The 15,550-nt window shown below is 43.7% G+C and overlaps 1 protein-coding gene across 3 annotated transcripts in view; it reads right to left on the bottom strand.

Moving 5' to 3' along the window:
- The window catches only part of ESRRG (estrogen-related receptor gamma), a 460,216-nt gene that overhangs the window by 416,435 nt on the left and 28,231 nt on the right, over nt 1-15,550 (bottom strand). For 2 of the 3 annotated variants that reach the window (XM_014528050.1, XM_014528051.1), the window contains exon 1: nt 5,515-5,772. The exons of the other annotated variant lie outside the window; for it this stretch is intronic. The gene's annotated coding sequence lies outside the window, so the exon portion shown is untranslated. Of the gene's footprint in view, nt 1-5,514; nt 5,773-15,550 lie in introns of those variants that run through there. 3 annotated transcript variants of the gene reach the window in all.

The following is a 15,550-nucleotide window of genomic DNA, read 5'->3' as shown; positions in this document are numbered from 1 at the left end:
GAGGAGAGGAGAGGAGAGGAGAGAGGTATCAAAACCAAACAATTCAATTTAAAAAAATGGGCAGAGGACCTGAATAATTGTTTCTCCCAAGAGGACACACAGATGATCAATAGACATATGAAAAGATGATCAACATCACTAATCATCAGAGAAATGCAAATCAAAACTACAATGAGATATTACCTCATACCTGTCAGAATGGCTATCATCAATAAATCAACAAACAACAAGTGCTGGGAAGATGTGGAGGAAAGGGAACCCTCATGCTCTGGTGGTGGGATTGTAAATCGGTGCAACCACTGTGGAGAATAGCATGGAAATTCCACAAAAAATTTAAAACAGAGCAGCCACATGACCCAGCAATTCCACTTCTGGGTATTTATCTAAAGAAAACAAGAACACTAATTCAAAAAGGACATATGCACCCCTACATTCATTATACCATTACTTGCAATGGCCAAGATACGGAATCAACCTAAGTGCCCATAGATAAAGAAGTAAAACATATATACAATGTAATATAAAAAGGATGAAATCTTGCCATTTGCAACAACATGGATGAACCTACAGGGTACGATGCTAAGTGAGATAAGTCAGGCAGAGAAAGACAAACACAGTATGATTCCACTTATATGTGGAATCTAAGAAAAGCAAAACCAGTGAATAAGCAAAACAAAATAGGAGAAGACCCATAGATATGGAGGCGGTTTAGCTGATGGCTACTAAAGGGGAAGAAAGTAGAAGGATGGGAAAAAAATTTAATTAAAAAGAATCACAGATACCATTGTCATTCACATATCATCAATTCTAATCACAGACTTTTTCTCTGCCCTTGGGAGAGAGACTGTAAGGAAGAGCCCACCGCATGTGTGTGCTTACTGGCCGGACCACCAGACAAGGGTGGTTAGGCAGATTGGCTGGGAAGTGTGAGAAAGTCATCCACCCAGCAGCTGTCCCCGCCTGAATGGTCCCAGGGATAAACAAGGGTCCCTCTCCAGAGATAACTGCTGGCATCTTGTCTTCATTCCTTTCTGGAAAAAGGATTCCTACCCTTGTGAAGAATGTGTTGCCTTCCACACACAACTGCCAAAAACCCAACTGTAGGCAAAAATCCATCTGACAAAACCCCTTCACTGCTTTGATTCAGTTCTTAAAGGAGATTAGTTGTTGGGAGGTCACCGAGAAGCCATCCCTACTGCTCCGAGTAGCTGGGGTTTCAAAGCTCTCACTACTAAGGGAGTCTCCATGGGCGAGGCCCCTTCCCTTCCTGCGGGTTAATCAATGAATCAACAAATAGTTAGTGAGCAGGGCTTCCCTGGGGTGTGCGGGTCTCTTCAGAGGTGCCTCTCCAGTTCAATAGCAGCAGAAAGAAAAACAGAGTTTTCTGACTCCTCTTAAAGTTGCCTTTTATAAAACCGCAGCAACATAAAAAGACTGTGGGTCTCAGGTCCCGCTTTCTCTCTTCTCTGAACTTTTTAGATTCACAAAGGATAAAGGAAATGCTATGTGGCTGAGAGAATGTTTAAGAGGTAGAAGGACAAAAGGAAGAAAGAAAAGGGGAGAGGAAAGACAGGGAGGGACGGAAGGAAGAAGGGAAGTAAGAGGGGAAAGAAGGAAAGAGAATCAGAGGTCAAAGGTCACAGCACACGTGTGTGTGTGTGTGTGTGTGTGTGTGTGTGTGTGTGTGTGTGTAGACAATCCTGTCTAGACCTGCCTCCTTGGTAGCATACAACCTCCATGTTACTTGCCTGTTAATTAGTACTGCTCTTTAGTATATACCATTATCTTTGAGAACAACTGGTAACCACTCTTTTTAAGCTTTTAGGATACATGTAATTATGAATTTCTTATGCCTTTAAATGTCCTCCTGCTGTCCACTTAGGCAATAGGATAAACTGTGCATGTTGCCTCAACACCCTCGACAGGAATGGGGAACCTTTTTTCTGCCAAGGGCCATTTGGATATTTATAACATCATTCTCGGGCCATACAAAATGATCAGCTTAAAAATCAGCCTGCTCTGTTTGGTCAAACATTTAATGAACTCACCCTTAATGCCTTGGCAGGGCCAAACCAAATTATTTCACAAGCCTTAGAAGGCCAGCAGGCCAGACATTCCCCACCCCTGTGTAGGACAAATCTTAAATACAAAAAAAAAGTAATTGATTTTCCTAAATATTTTGTTTTATAAAAAAAAGAAATTTACATAAAAATAAACAATACACTGTCATAAGATACTAATCTGGCTTTTAGTAAATGTGATAAAACACTGCACAGTTGTCCCTAGAACAGGACCACGCTATGACCCAATACTTAGGGCAGGACTCTACTTAACTACCTGTTTCCTCAGTCAAAACTAAGAGTGGAAGTAGCAACAATTTATTAAGTACTTATGAAATGCCAGGCATTATCTCATTTAACCCTTTCACCTGCCCACTGGGGTGCCCTGCCTCCTCAGTCTTCAGATGAGGGTCTGGAAGCTCAGAGAGGTGAAGTCACTTTGCTCACAATCCCACGCACAGTGCGGTCCAGAGCAAAGACTCCAACCCATGTCTGACTCCAAAGAATGCGCTCCTAACCATCCTGAGGCTGACACCATTCCTGTTCTTCACCTTGGAGAAGCAAAGCCAGGGAAAGTAAAAACAATATAAGTTTTATTATAATTTACCCAAATCCTCACTTTGTATCTCCACATTGGCTTTGAAGTACGTCTCCCCCTGCCTGCCCCAACATGAATTATTGGAGCTTCTTTTTCTGTTTCTTTTTGATAAGTGAAGATATTCTCTAAACAGCAAACAAACCAGGAGGCCCTAGCTAACCATGACATTGTGAAGCATTCTTCAGTCTAAGTATGCAGTCCATCATGCCAACATCTAAAAAAGCTTAATTTAAAAAAAAACTTTTACCATATGTACTATGTTAACACTTATAGGTCTAAACAGAGTTTGCTAGAGCCTGGTCGGCGTGGCTCAGTGGTTTAGCATCAACCTATGAACCAGGAGGTCACAGTTCAATTCCTGGACAGGGCACATGCCCAAGTTGCAGGCTCCATCCTCAGTGTAAAGGTAGCCGATCAATGATTCTCTCTCATCATTGATGTTTCTACCTCTCACTCACTCGCCCTTCCTCTCTGAAATCAATAAAAATATATTTAAAACAAACAAAAAATCCAACAGAATTTGCTAGAAACACGTCCTAAGTGTAGATGGGGAAGGGGGTAGGGAGATACTCTTACACCTACTGAGCTTCTCAACTATAACCCTCATGCTTTTTTCATGTGCTGATTGAATTTATCGTAGTGGCAGTATTGATAGAAAAATAAATACCCGAGATCCGATTCTTCAGTATGTTATCTATACATATATAATTATGCATCTTTTGAGAAGTATCTGAACGTTTGACAGGAGGTAAACATGAACACGTCATTCCCTTTTGCTCCACGCTGACACGCTCATTGGCATCACGTGCTGTGCAGGAGGAGGTATGGCTCAGGAGAGCCGTTCAGGTCTTTTTCACCTTGAGATACAACACTGTCAGCCAGACCTCTGCTCCCAGGGCCTGTGGCTGTCGGAGACCATGACTCCGAGCCCTTCGCTCCTGCACGCTGAGTACCAATCAGGCCCACCCTCCAAAGCCGGCTTTTAAGGTCCCCTGCCTCCTCAGTTTGATGGCTGGAGTTTCTTCCCTCGTTTCCTTTTACTAAACAAAGCTGGTGTCACTACCCAGCAAACCACAAGGTGAGCACTTAACACAAATTGTTCAAGTGTCTTAACTGAAGGCACATTTAAGAGCACAGTCATATCCACATGCAGACAGACACCATCTCTCCCAGGGAAAGGCGCATGGTGTGGGAAGGCCTGGTCCGTGCAGAAGTCAGCCAAGGTCTGCGTGGATGAAAACGGTAGGGTTGGGTGCTCATTACCATATTGCATTACCATATTGCAGAAGTTGCTTGGAAAGTGAATAACAGTTTTCAGAAAGACTGAGATTCAAGTCCTCAGAGATTTCAAAAGGGTGAGAAAAGACAGTTAAATATGTAAAAACTAAGGAGCGAAATTACCTATTCCTCTTCCTTCAAAGCAAGAGGACCACTAGCCCAGAGTTAGCAGAACCTTCCAGGAAGGAAACCCTGGAGTCCCCAGATTCCCTTTCTGTTTCTAAAATAAAGGCACTTACTGTGAAAATCCACAAGTCCCCACACTTTGCCCAGAATCTTCCGTTGCCCACCCTTCTCCATGGGAGCAGAGAGTGGAAACGGCCAAGTGTGCAGATCTAGCGACTTGGTTTGAGGAAGCAGCTACAGAAGAGACCCTGTGCCCCTTTTCTCTGAAAGAATCCAGAGCCAAGATCCTTGGGGGGGGGGGGGGGGGGGGGCACACAGAAAAGCAAGACTTTCCCTTTAAAACTGAACAGAAGCTGCTACCACATCACATGACCTTTTACCGTAATTTCTATTAAAATCATTTCATGTCTGGTTGCCTCTGCTCTCCGGGCTCATTTGTATTGTTTACAACGAGTCGCTGCATGGGCGGTTAGTGGTGGCTGGATCCATGGTTACCCGTGTTCACACTCACTAGGTAAATGGAATGCAGCTCTGCTCCGGGTTACAGGGAGCAAGCTCTTAGAAAACCACAGCCCAGCTATCAATCAGGCTAATCTGAGAGAAATTAATCTTCTGGACGTAGGTATTGGCGCATATGAAAAATTGATAGAAAGGGGGCATGGGCTTTTCTGGGTTGGAGTTCCCAAAGTAGACAAGCTGAGACTGGACTGAGAGTCTCGGAATAGTCAGTCTGTGGTCAACATCTGACAGCCGTTCACATGGTGCATCTAAAAAGCCTTCAAGGGTATGAAGACCACCCTTTAAAACACACCCACCCACATTTTGTGAGCGTTTATCACACCTGAGTGTTCTGAGGACCGAGAGAGCACCTACATACAGCTTTAACCAGACTGCAATCCCAGCAAGGAACTCACACAGAGGCATGCAAGACAGCCAAACACCAAACAGACAGCTCTGGGTAGGGATCAATTAAAACAAAAATCTCAGTGGAATTTAATGTACTCTTTCTGAGTAAATTAAAACTGCAATCTAATATGTTGTATTCAGAGCAAGAGCAGTACAAATTCCTTCAATTGCCCGTGAATTTCTGTGGTTAATTCTTTACAAACATTCCCCCAAAGCAAACTTGTTTCTGGAGATGGACATGACTGACACTTATCATCCCTAGTAAACAGGGAGAAGTTGTACAGTTTACTGCCCCCACAGTAATCGTCCCCCAAGTCACATTGCAATGCCAAGTAAGAACAGCAAATAGTTAAAGCTAACACACCACAACCCCGTCTACTGCAAAGTCACTGTATCAGAAGCTACAATTGATTTGTTTCCTCAGAACGACTTGAAAATGAATGTAACGTAACGTCGGAGAAAGCCCTCCTGCTCTGCTAATCGGATATTGTATAAGGGTTGATTGCAGCTCAGCCCTGCACTATTGCCTAAATCGCACATACTCACACGTTCTGGGTTCTTCCAAGAGTTTGGTGCAGTTTCAAGGACAAATGTCTTAAGGAAGCCTCTCTCCCGTGCAGCCAGGAGCCTAGCTGGGATCTGATGACAGGAGCATGGTGCTACATCTGACAACCGAGAAGGAAAGTTCCTGCGTGCAGAGGAGGTCTTGGACAGTCTCGGGGTGCAGGAGGCTGCTGGGAATGTGCCGGTTGGTCTGCTCCCGGGTTGTGTGTACACGGGAGCAGCTGATCCGTGTTTGCAGCCCTGCAGAAAGGAACCTTTACTGAAAACCAATGGCATCACATTTCAGCGGGGCCGGTGCCAAGTGCTGGAGAGCAGAGCAACCTTTGACAACTTCACACAATTCACCCGGGCAGCCTCCACCACCGGGCGGGGGAAGGGGGGATGTGTCCCCACCAGGTCTCACCTCCAGCGCGCTCCCTGGGAAACCAAACACAGCTACCCACCCACAGGCCTCTGATGACGCTGTGCTTATTCCCTGGACTTCTCTCACATGCAGCCCTGACCTCTGCCGTCCTGACCTCCCACGGGCTCTATCTTCATGGGATTTGAGAACTGAGTCCCCATTTCTAAAACATATTTCTCTCTCTTTCGTCTATAAACCCTTAAATCCACATGTTACTAATCCTGTGTTGAATATTTATGACTCCCTGACATTCCTCACAAATACATCGAGGAAAAAGTAATTTAGGGATGGGTAACGTGGTACCTAATTTTTTTTTTAATATATTTTTATTGAGGAAGGGAGAGGGAGAGAGAAAGAGAGAGAAACATCAATGATGAGGGAGAATCATTGATCAGCTGCTTCCTGCACGCACCACACTGGGGATCCAGCCCCCAACCCAGGCATGTGCCCTGAGAGCAAATAGACCCTGACTTCCTGGTTCATAGGTCAGCGCTTAACCAGGAAGTCACACCAGTTGGGTGGTACCTGTATGCTGCTTCCAAATTTAGAGGCTGGACTTTGAACATGACTGTTTGGTTGGTTGGGGGCCATTTTCTTATTATTCTTTATGAACTTCACTAGTAGAACCTACTAGGATCCCAAGACTATGGCGATACTAGGAGCAGCCATACAATACAGGACATGGTATAGGATGTTCAGTAGTGGAATCACTCTCTTTACCACCCTTAATATGGGGGAGAAGGAAAATTCTAGACCTTGCCAATTCTAAAAGGGAAAGTTAAGAGATCGTAAGATACAGAGGGGGTGGGGGCGATTGGTTGCCATAGCAAACTCGATCCCTGTCATGGCGTAGTGACTTTATTCTCTGTGTTCCTCCCTGCCCTTCCTCTTCCTCCCATCCCAACGACAAGTCTAGGTGATAGTCTATTATATGGTATTTTCTCACGATGGTGCATTTCACCTCAAAGGGCAGAAATCAGAACTGACAGTTTAACAAAAGGCCACGTTCAACGTGGCAGGCAGCACAGGGCCGTGTGCTTCCACTTCTCTGAACGCCAGCCCAGGAGCTGCCTGCGCAGCCGGGGAATTATCCCAGGAAGGCCTTGGCTCACCTTGGGGCCTATTGTTCAGAAGTAACCATAACCCCTGACATCCAAGAGCTCACAGAACGTGATGAGAAGACTGGGCTCTGGTGCCAAATGGGTTTAGCTTCCTATCCTGGCCCCACTACTTTCTACCTGTGTGAGGTTGGGAGTTGCTTCAAAGCTCCAAACTTCTGTTTCCTCATCTATGAGACGGTGACATTGCAGCTACCATACAAGATTGCTGTGAAGATTTAAGGAATCACAGACTCACATAGGTCAGGGCTGGCCACAGTGCCTGGCACCCATGCATTTAAAAAACATTACTGAGCCTCCTCTAGGAATCGGGCACAGTGCCAGACACAGGGGAGGGGGCACAAAGTCATGTGAGACACGGCCACTCCTCTCAAGCGTGTGGCCACATGTGAAGTCATTCCTCCTTGCCTCCCGGAACTTGTGTGTAGTCTCTTTCATGAAGCACTAAATGCTTTCAATTGCCTTGTCTCATCTCATTCAAATACTTAACACATGGCCACTCTGAGGGAGGATCCAAGCAGATTTTTGGATTTGCCTTTTGAAGATATATTGTCTGTACACACAGCCCAAATGTCTTGAATAATTGTTGTCCTACTGCTTCATTTTATGCTTTGAAATGTAATCCATTTCCAATGGAAGAGTTGGCTAGATATTTATCAGTGAATCAGACATTAAAAACAAGAAAATATTCTAGAAAGAGATCAGTCTAGAATCTAGAACTTGGAGTTCAGCTCATATATTACATTACTTAGTGCTGATATATCCAGGAAATCTTTGTTTAAATGGAATGTATATTATTAAATATGAGGATTTACTGCCAAATAATGATTCCTTCAGCCTTAACAAAAACCCAGGAAATTTAGATGAATATCAACGCCAATGCAGAAGTGCAAGGGACAGGTCATGTTTGAGACAAAGAAAACAATTATTCAATATATTGTTTTTGTTTTCAGTCATTCACATGTTTATTTAGACAAGCTGTGGCCATCTGTAAAGGAAACTGAACATGCTCCTCACATATTGGCATCACTCAGGGTAGAATTATCAGGCTTGCTGCATTTAAGTGGCCAGCTGCATACTATTTCCTGCTTCCTCCCTAAATAAAGTAATATGTAAAGTATCTAGCACAGTTCTTGGGCCACAGTGCACAGTCCACAGGCCTATCAAAGACCACTCTGGAATGAAAAAAATGACCTAAGACTTGGTCAGCATGGAGAACTGGTTGACCCAATGACTTTCCTTACCACCTTCAACTACAAGTAGGTTTACAGTTGTGAAACAGAGTTTATTTTTGAGTTATTATTTATTAATTATTGTATTATGTCTTTCCATATGAACAACTGTAAACCTACCTTTGCCCACCCCTATAAAAATAGTTTCCACGCACTTTTATACCCATAGGTCTCACTCCACTCCCACAACCATCTTGGAAGCAGATGCTTTTATTATTCAACTTTTTACAGATAAGACCAATTCAGAGAATTTAATAACTTTACAAGATCACACAGGCAATAAGTGGCCCAGCACAAATTTCAAAATGGATGCTCTAACTCCAATCCCCAAAGCTTTTCCACGTCACTAATACAGTGGAATGTGCAGCCATTCACTGCCCTCTTTTTCCTTACGGTTTCTCCTCCCACAGATCAGTTAAATGCAGACCAGACCATCTTACACACACAGAGAGATATGCCTCTGTCCTCTACCTTCAACCACCTTCTACCTTTTCTTCTCTCACATCTTAGACAATTACTTCAGAGAATAATTTTCCTCTCCATTCTCCCTTGCTTTCCTGCTCTTCAAGGCATTTGGGTGTCAAAAAACAAATATCATCACAGGTAACAATCTTAGAAAGAGTGCTAATGTTACACTATTCCGGGGGAGTGGGAGTGAGGAGGGAAGGCGGGGGAGGAAGCCAACAATTTTGTAACCAACTGCTAAAAATCCCAAAAGTTTATTAAAATCCCCCTCAGAGACTCTGCAATGGTTGTAATCCATCTTTTTAACTTGCAGCTATATGCGCATTCTCTTAAACCTCAACCCTCTGGTTTCTAGATAAGTGATAAACTGACATTCAATTCTATTCCTTTTTGTTATGTTTATCGCTTGTATCATAGCAGAACTGCTTTTCACATTTTTTCATCACTGATATATAATATTTCACTCTAACAAAAGTAACATAGATTTTTATGGCTTAACCTAGTAATCAGCATTTTAAGATTATCTTCTGTAGAAAAAGTGTTTTTTGAATATCTAATCATTGACCTGCAAATGAAATATTTTAATGAAATTTGAGTGTCAAAATTTCATAAAGCTTTTGTTTCAAGGCACTAAACCTGAGCTCAATTACTACTCCACACACTAGTATTTCTGGCCATGGCATAAGGTCATACTTTAGTCAGCAATTTGTTTACAGAATAGAAATAAACAGGAATGTAATTCACTGGTCCATTCATTATTAATCAATTATTTAATTCAAGGGCGAAGTGCGTTGGAGACCACCAACTCAAACCCCTCCCTTTTAGAAATGAAGAGACAGAGGCAAAGCTTTGCTGCTCTGTGCTGAAGAGGGTAAAAGATCAGACTATCAACTCTACCTCGGACCGTTCTGACTGGTTCTTAACTGAAGACGGATGTTCAGTAGTTCACACATTAGCTAAAACGAGCAAGTTTCTAACTCTGAAGGTGATGGATCTAAAGGATCATCAGCTATTATGTCCCATTTCTGCAACCCTTGGAAATAAATGTTCATACTAAATAGAAAATGAATTTCTGATAACTGAATTAAACGGTTCCTCTAAAGAGCCAACTTTGGATTTCTTTCCACACATAATAACTTGGAAAAATATATAGCCTGTGTTTACTATAGCACTATAGTCACCGTCTCTAAGAAGAGCTATAACTTGCTAACAATTTTCCTGATTTATGTTTGGAAACATACAGGGCATGAAATGATTTCTGCAACCTTACATTTTCCTCAAGAGCACTGGTAGGCAGGATATATATCCCCAAAATCATGCTGGATTGCTTGTTACAGCTCCTTTTCTAATAGAAATGTGTGATAGGCAATTACACGTTACACACACACACACACACACACACACACACACACACACATCACTGGCTGTTTTCCCATTAAGAGAGGAAAAAAGAAGAAAGGAAGGAAGGGAGAGAAGGAGAGAGAGAGGAAGAGAGGAAGGAAACTAATAAAAGAATCTATTTTCATAAGATGTTTATAGTGTAAAAACAGAGTGCCTTCTTGAGTAAGAAAGTGCAATAAATATTCTTCTAAAGAACAGTTTATGGGTAATGTATGCTTATAAAGTGTAACACACTATATGAATGTTAGTTATTCTTGCTCTTAGTATTTAACATATATGGAAATTTGCTTCACAATCTCTACTTGTGCTAATAAAAATAGGTATTCGTGAATATAAATTATATTGGTCATAAAATCAGCCTTATTAATCTAATATATCTTCGAGCGAGATCAAATTTAAATGGGCCACCCTGGTAACACAGATATCTGTGAACACTGTTTATCCTACCACATAAGTAACTTTCAATGTAGGAATATAAAAGTTTTGCCATGCTTCATGTCAAGTTAGCCTCCAGAAATTGAATCTTCAAAACAGTGAAAAATTACCATGTCAGATACGCATATTTGCTAACTTAAAAAAATTCTTTTGTAGAAGGGAAGTAAAATAAGCACATTTATTCATCAGCATCCTGTATTGAGTTCTACCAGGTAGTTTATTTTAGCAGCTGCACCATCTGAAACAGCCGTAAGTGTTCATAAGTGAATAAAGTATCTTTGAATCTCCAGTATCTTACATTTTATCACAGGGATTCCACATGCATCCAACCCTCTTTTGTGGTAACTATGGCCATCCACTTGTTTAAATGAACAAAGTAGCCTTCATAATAGAAATATAAACAGAGGCCTGATTTAAAACTACCGCTGATTCTTCTGCGGGAATTATTGATCACAATGGCATAAATACACTATTAGCTATCTGTGCATGGTAGACATTCCTGGGGATGGGAGGTGGGATTTACACCTAAGGCAATGGAGCTATGGGGGTAGTAACCTTTCCCATTGGAAATCATCATTGTTGAGTAAATTCATTGTATTTAATTTCCACGAAAAAGAAAGCCCCACAGCTTCTGGCTCTCCATTTTGGCCACCACCACCATTGATTACAAAACAAAGTGCATAAATTAGGTTCCAAATCATCAAAAGAAGATGATTCCAGAGAAAGATCCTTCAACTTTCCTACAGTGCCCCACCCCCACCTGCTAGCATGAGAGGGTGAGGGGCATTTAGATCTTCTTCCTAGTTTCCTGCTCTTATTCCTAGGGTCCTATTGGTCTGGCGATGCTAACCTACAAATAGATGCACAGTCCGGCCTGCATGGCTCAGTGGTTGAGCGTGGACCTATAACCAGAAGGACAGTTCGATTCCGGTAAGGGCATATGCCTGGGTTGTGGGCTCGATCCCCAGTAGGGGGCGTGCAGGAGGCAGCCAATCAATGATCCTCTCTCATCATTGATGTTTCTCTCTCTCTCTCCCTCTTCTTTCCTCTCTCTGAAATCAATAAAAAATAAATTTAAAAAGACACAAAGCCGAATTAGCCCACAGCTTTAAAAAATAGCAAAGTGACAAGAGAAAATGTCTTTGTTTGCCCCAGAAACCCCCGGACATTATTTTGACTTTATACAGAAATTTTAAGTGAATAAAACAAACATCACAGTATTGCCAAACGAGGTCCATCATTACTTCCAAATGACAGATTCTAATGTTCCTACAGAAGTTTTCAGTTGGTTTTCTCATAGCAGTGATTCCATGGAAAGCGTCACCAACTGCTCCCTGGAGAAAACAAAGACCTGCACTGAAATGGAGAGACAAAATTTCCAGATGCACAGTTCCTAGAAGGCAGGTACCGCCAGGGTTTCTTAGCGAGCGTAACGCAGACTGTGTTAGGCACTGTGGATGCGGGAGGGATCTCCACTTTACAGGGTTCCATCTGTTTCCATAACATTCGTTCCCCTTTGTGCCTTCTTGGTAACTGTTGTTGCGAGAAGTTAGAACTCAACCCAGCTCCATTGCCAAGTCCCTACACTAACAACAAGCAATGACTACCATCTGTATTTCTGATGGGTACAGAAGAAGACCACGGAAGAGAAGTTAGCCAGAAATGTTAAATAATTGAAAACTATAAATGACTTAATAGAGTAGTCAGCTTAGTTTACAATGCAGCCTGTTTAAAGCCATAAAAGTCCTGTATAAAAATTTTATCTTGTGGTTGACCATCACATCGCCTATGTATTATTCAAAAGTATCTCACCAGTGTTTTTCTTCATTAACCTGGCTCTTGGCATTTTCCCTCTAACTCTTTCTCCTTCCGCAGTGTGTCAACCATGTTGAGACAAAGACAGAATTCCTCTGTTCTATCATAAATCCCTCCGCCAGGATAATGAGATTTTCCATGTCTAATTGAAACCAATTTCATAGGTCAATCAGGAAGGCAAACTTGAACTTCCTCAAATATAACTGTTTGCATTTAACACAGCCAAACACACACGACATTAAAAAATAATAAAACAAGCCCGGCTGGCGTGGCTCAGTGGTTGAGCATTGACCTGTGAACCAGGAGGTCACAATTCATTCCTGGTCAGGGCACATGCCTGGGTAGCGGGCTCAATCCCCAGTAGAGGGTGTGCAAGAGGCAGCTGATCAATGATTCTCTGTCATCATTGATGTTTCTATCTCTCTCTCCCTCTCCCTCTCTGAAATCATTTTAAAAAGCGTATTAAAAGAAGAATAATAATAAAAAAAGACTAATCTACTTGTATCAATACATCTGTAAACAAAAGGAGAAGCTCATAAATTAACCCCTTTTCCTGTGACACACTGATCTGGGGATTTGTCTAGATGTGAAATGTCGTGAGGCATCACGAAAGTTCTGCCCTGAGTGTTTAGCTAAGGTGCGCGGAATGTCTGTGAAGGAGAAACAAGAGACACCTAAGGATCTTTTTCCAACATAAGCCCATTACCTGTGACAGGCTCTTGCTAAAATGCTAGCTGCAACTGAAATGTCCCCATAAACAAGGCAACTGAGAACAGCCCGAAATGTTCTCAGCAGCACTGTCCCTCACAGCCTTCTGCTGTCTGCATGGCTGCTGTCCCCGCCATTACCATTCTCATGCTGATTTAAGTTCAGAGCTCAAAATGAAAAACTATCTTGACGATCACTTGGTATCGAAATCCTGGTGCAGTAAGTAATAAGTGGTGCTGGGTTGGAAAATGAGAACATAGCCCTCTCGTGCTAACCTTTTAATTTCTTGAAAAAAAACTGTACAGAATAAATTGAGGGGCACACACCTGGGGACCTAATCGATGGATGGGCTCTATTTCATAAAAGCACAACCCCACCCATCAGAAAGTCCCTTTACTCCCCTAAAAGAAGACTAGAAGGTTCCGGTATATACTATGCATGAAGGTTTCAGTGCTATCTGGATTTATTAAAGAACATAATGATCTTTCTATCAATGTTCAACCCCCCAGTCCACGGACCATGTTAACTCTATGATACCACACTCAATACACACACTTCTACTTCCACGTAACAGGAGTTTAAAGAGTGATGAGATATGTAAAAATAGCAAAGTCATGTGCACCAGACAAGCATGTCGGTAAGTCATCTAGGCCAGCTCCATAATATGCGTGATCTTTCCCGGTTGAAGGAAGAGGCCCTATCAAAGGCATTGGCCTCCATTAGGGTGTCTATGTCCTTTCTTTCTATGGGCTACTCCTCAGCTCAGATTTGAGAACACGAGAACTATTCGAATTTCCCTCCTTTTCCCACAATGACACCGGCTGGCGAACTCATGCTGACAACTTCCAATCTACTGGACAGAAAAAAAGAAGAATCCTGACACCAAGTCCAGCCCCAGCCCCTGCCTCCCCTCCTGCCTGCTGCTTCTGAACTTGGGCATCTTCCAAACACACGCCCCCATTTGGTCTCTGGGCAGCAGGAGAAACAAAGGAGAGTTTCTCTTCACAACCAGCCCAAGTCTTCAGCTGCTCCCAGCACTTCCAAACCCCCACAGGTCTCTTGATCTTGACTTAAAGTATTAAGCAGGAGTGTTAGGAAAGTAGTGGGAGGTCATATGTGGACCTAACAGCAACTTCTCTGAACTCACACACTGAGAATTTCTCTCTCTCTCTCTCTCTCTCTCTCTCTCTCTCTCTCTTTTATGAGATAGAGAGAGAAGGTGCTATTTTCAGCATTGCCCTCTGGTCTGTGTTAGCGGAGTCATTTGCTTTCTGCGTGTGTCTGTGTCGGGTTGTACGGCCACCGGTTCTGGTAGTACAACACAAACACAGCAAACGTGCTTCCCCGCTTAAGCAGACCCATGTGGCCATCCACAACAAGACCGACGCCAGCACAATAAACAAACACCCACAACCATTCCCCAGCACCCAGGCACCGTGGGGCTTTCTCCAGGCCCTTCAGGACGCTTCCAAAATTGCTCATTCGGATTGGGAAAGGGGGAGGGCAGGCGTGCAGAAGGGAGAAAAGAGAGAGAAGAGGAGGGAAGCTTTGCCCTCTGTGTCTTTCTCTAAGAATCTTCCATCACCAAACAGGGGGCAATGGGAGGGGGCGGGTTCTATCCTGCAAATGCTTCTCAGGGACTTGAGGGGTAGCTGTGGGGAGGTGGTTTGAAATACTTCAAATGGTGGTTGCTGACCTCCCTGCAACTTCCGAGCCCCCGAGGGGAAAGGGAAAGGGAAGGGGAAGGGGGTAGGGAAAGGGAGGGAGGGAGGCGCAGAGGACAGGAGGGAGACACCTAGGACGCAGCAGCAGCAGCAGCAATCACAGGACTTCCCAGCCCTCAACTCCTGCAGCCCCCCTCTCCCCAGCGCCCCTCCTTGGCTGAGGAAGACCAGAGGACTCCCTCCACCCATTCCGGTCCTGCTGCCCTAACTCTGCCCTCACTCTGGGCCACTTCACCCAGCATCTAAGTCTCTATCCAGGAGGGGGATGGGAGAGGTGTTGAAGGAACAAATCCTTGCTTTTAGGATTTGTGTGTCTGGAGCACACACTCTGGCAGGTTTGCAGTCTTGGTGAGGCGCGTCTACACAGGCGGACAGCACTTAGGGTCATGTTATTGGGGGAGGGGGTTGCTGCTGTGCTTTTTTTTCTTTTCCAAAACACTCTAAACAAGTGAAGGGGGAGGGAGGTGGCATAGAGCGTTCCACCAGGACTGCAAATCCAGAATGCCCCCCGCGGGGATGTCAGCCTGCAGATGTTGCTGCTAAGGATCGGGACCAGTTACCTTGGCAGGGTCACAACTGCGGCGGGGGGACCAGGTGAGACGTCGGGGGTTTTAAAGGAGCCAGCCCCGCGGTGCCTTTGGCTGGGAAAGTCTACGAACCCCCATGCAGGGACACTGAGCGTCCTACACACGCCTCCTCCTCCCCGGGCGCCCCTGA

This window comes from Myotis brandtii, unplaced genomic scaffold (genome assembly GCF_000412655.1).
Source record: "Myotis brandtii unplaced genomic scaffold, ASM41265v1 scaffold612, whole genome shotgun sequence".
NCBI classification, from domain to species: domain Eukaryota; kingdom Metazoa; phylum Chordata; class Mammalia; order Chiroptera; family Vespertilionidae; genus Myotis; species Myotis brandtii.
This window is presented reverse-complemented; position numbering and strand designations above follow the sequence as displayed.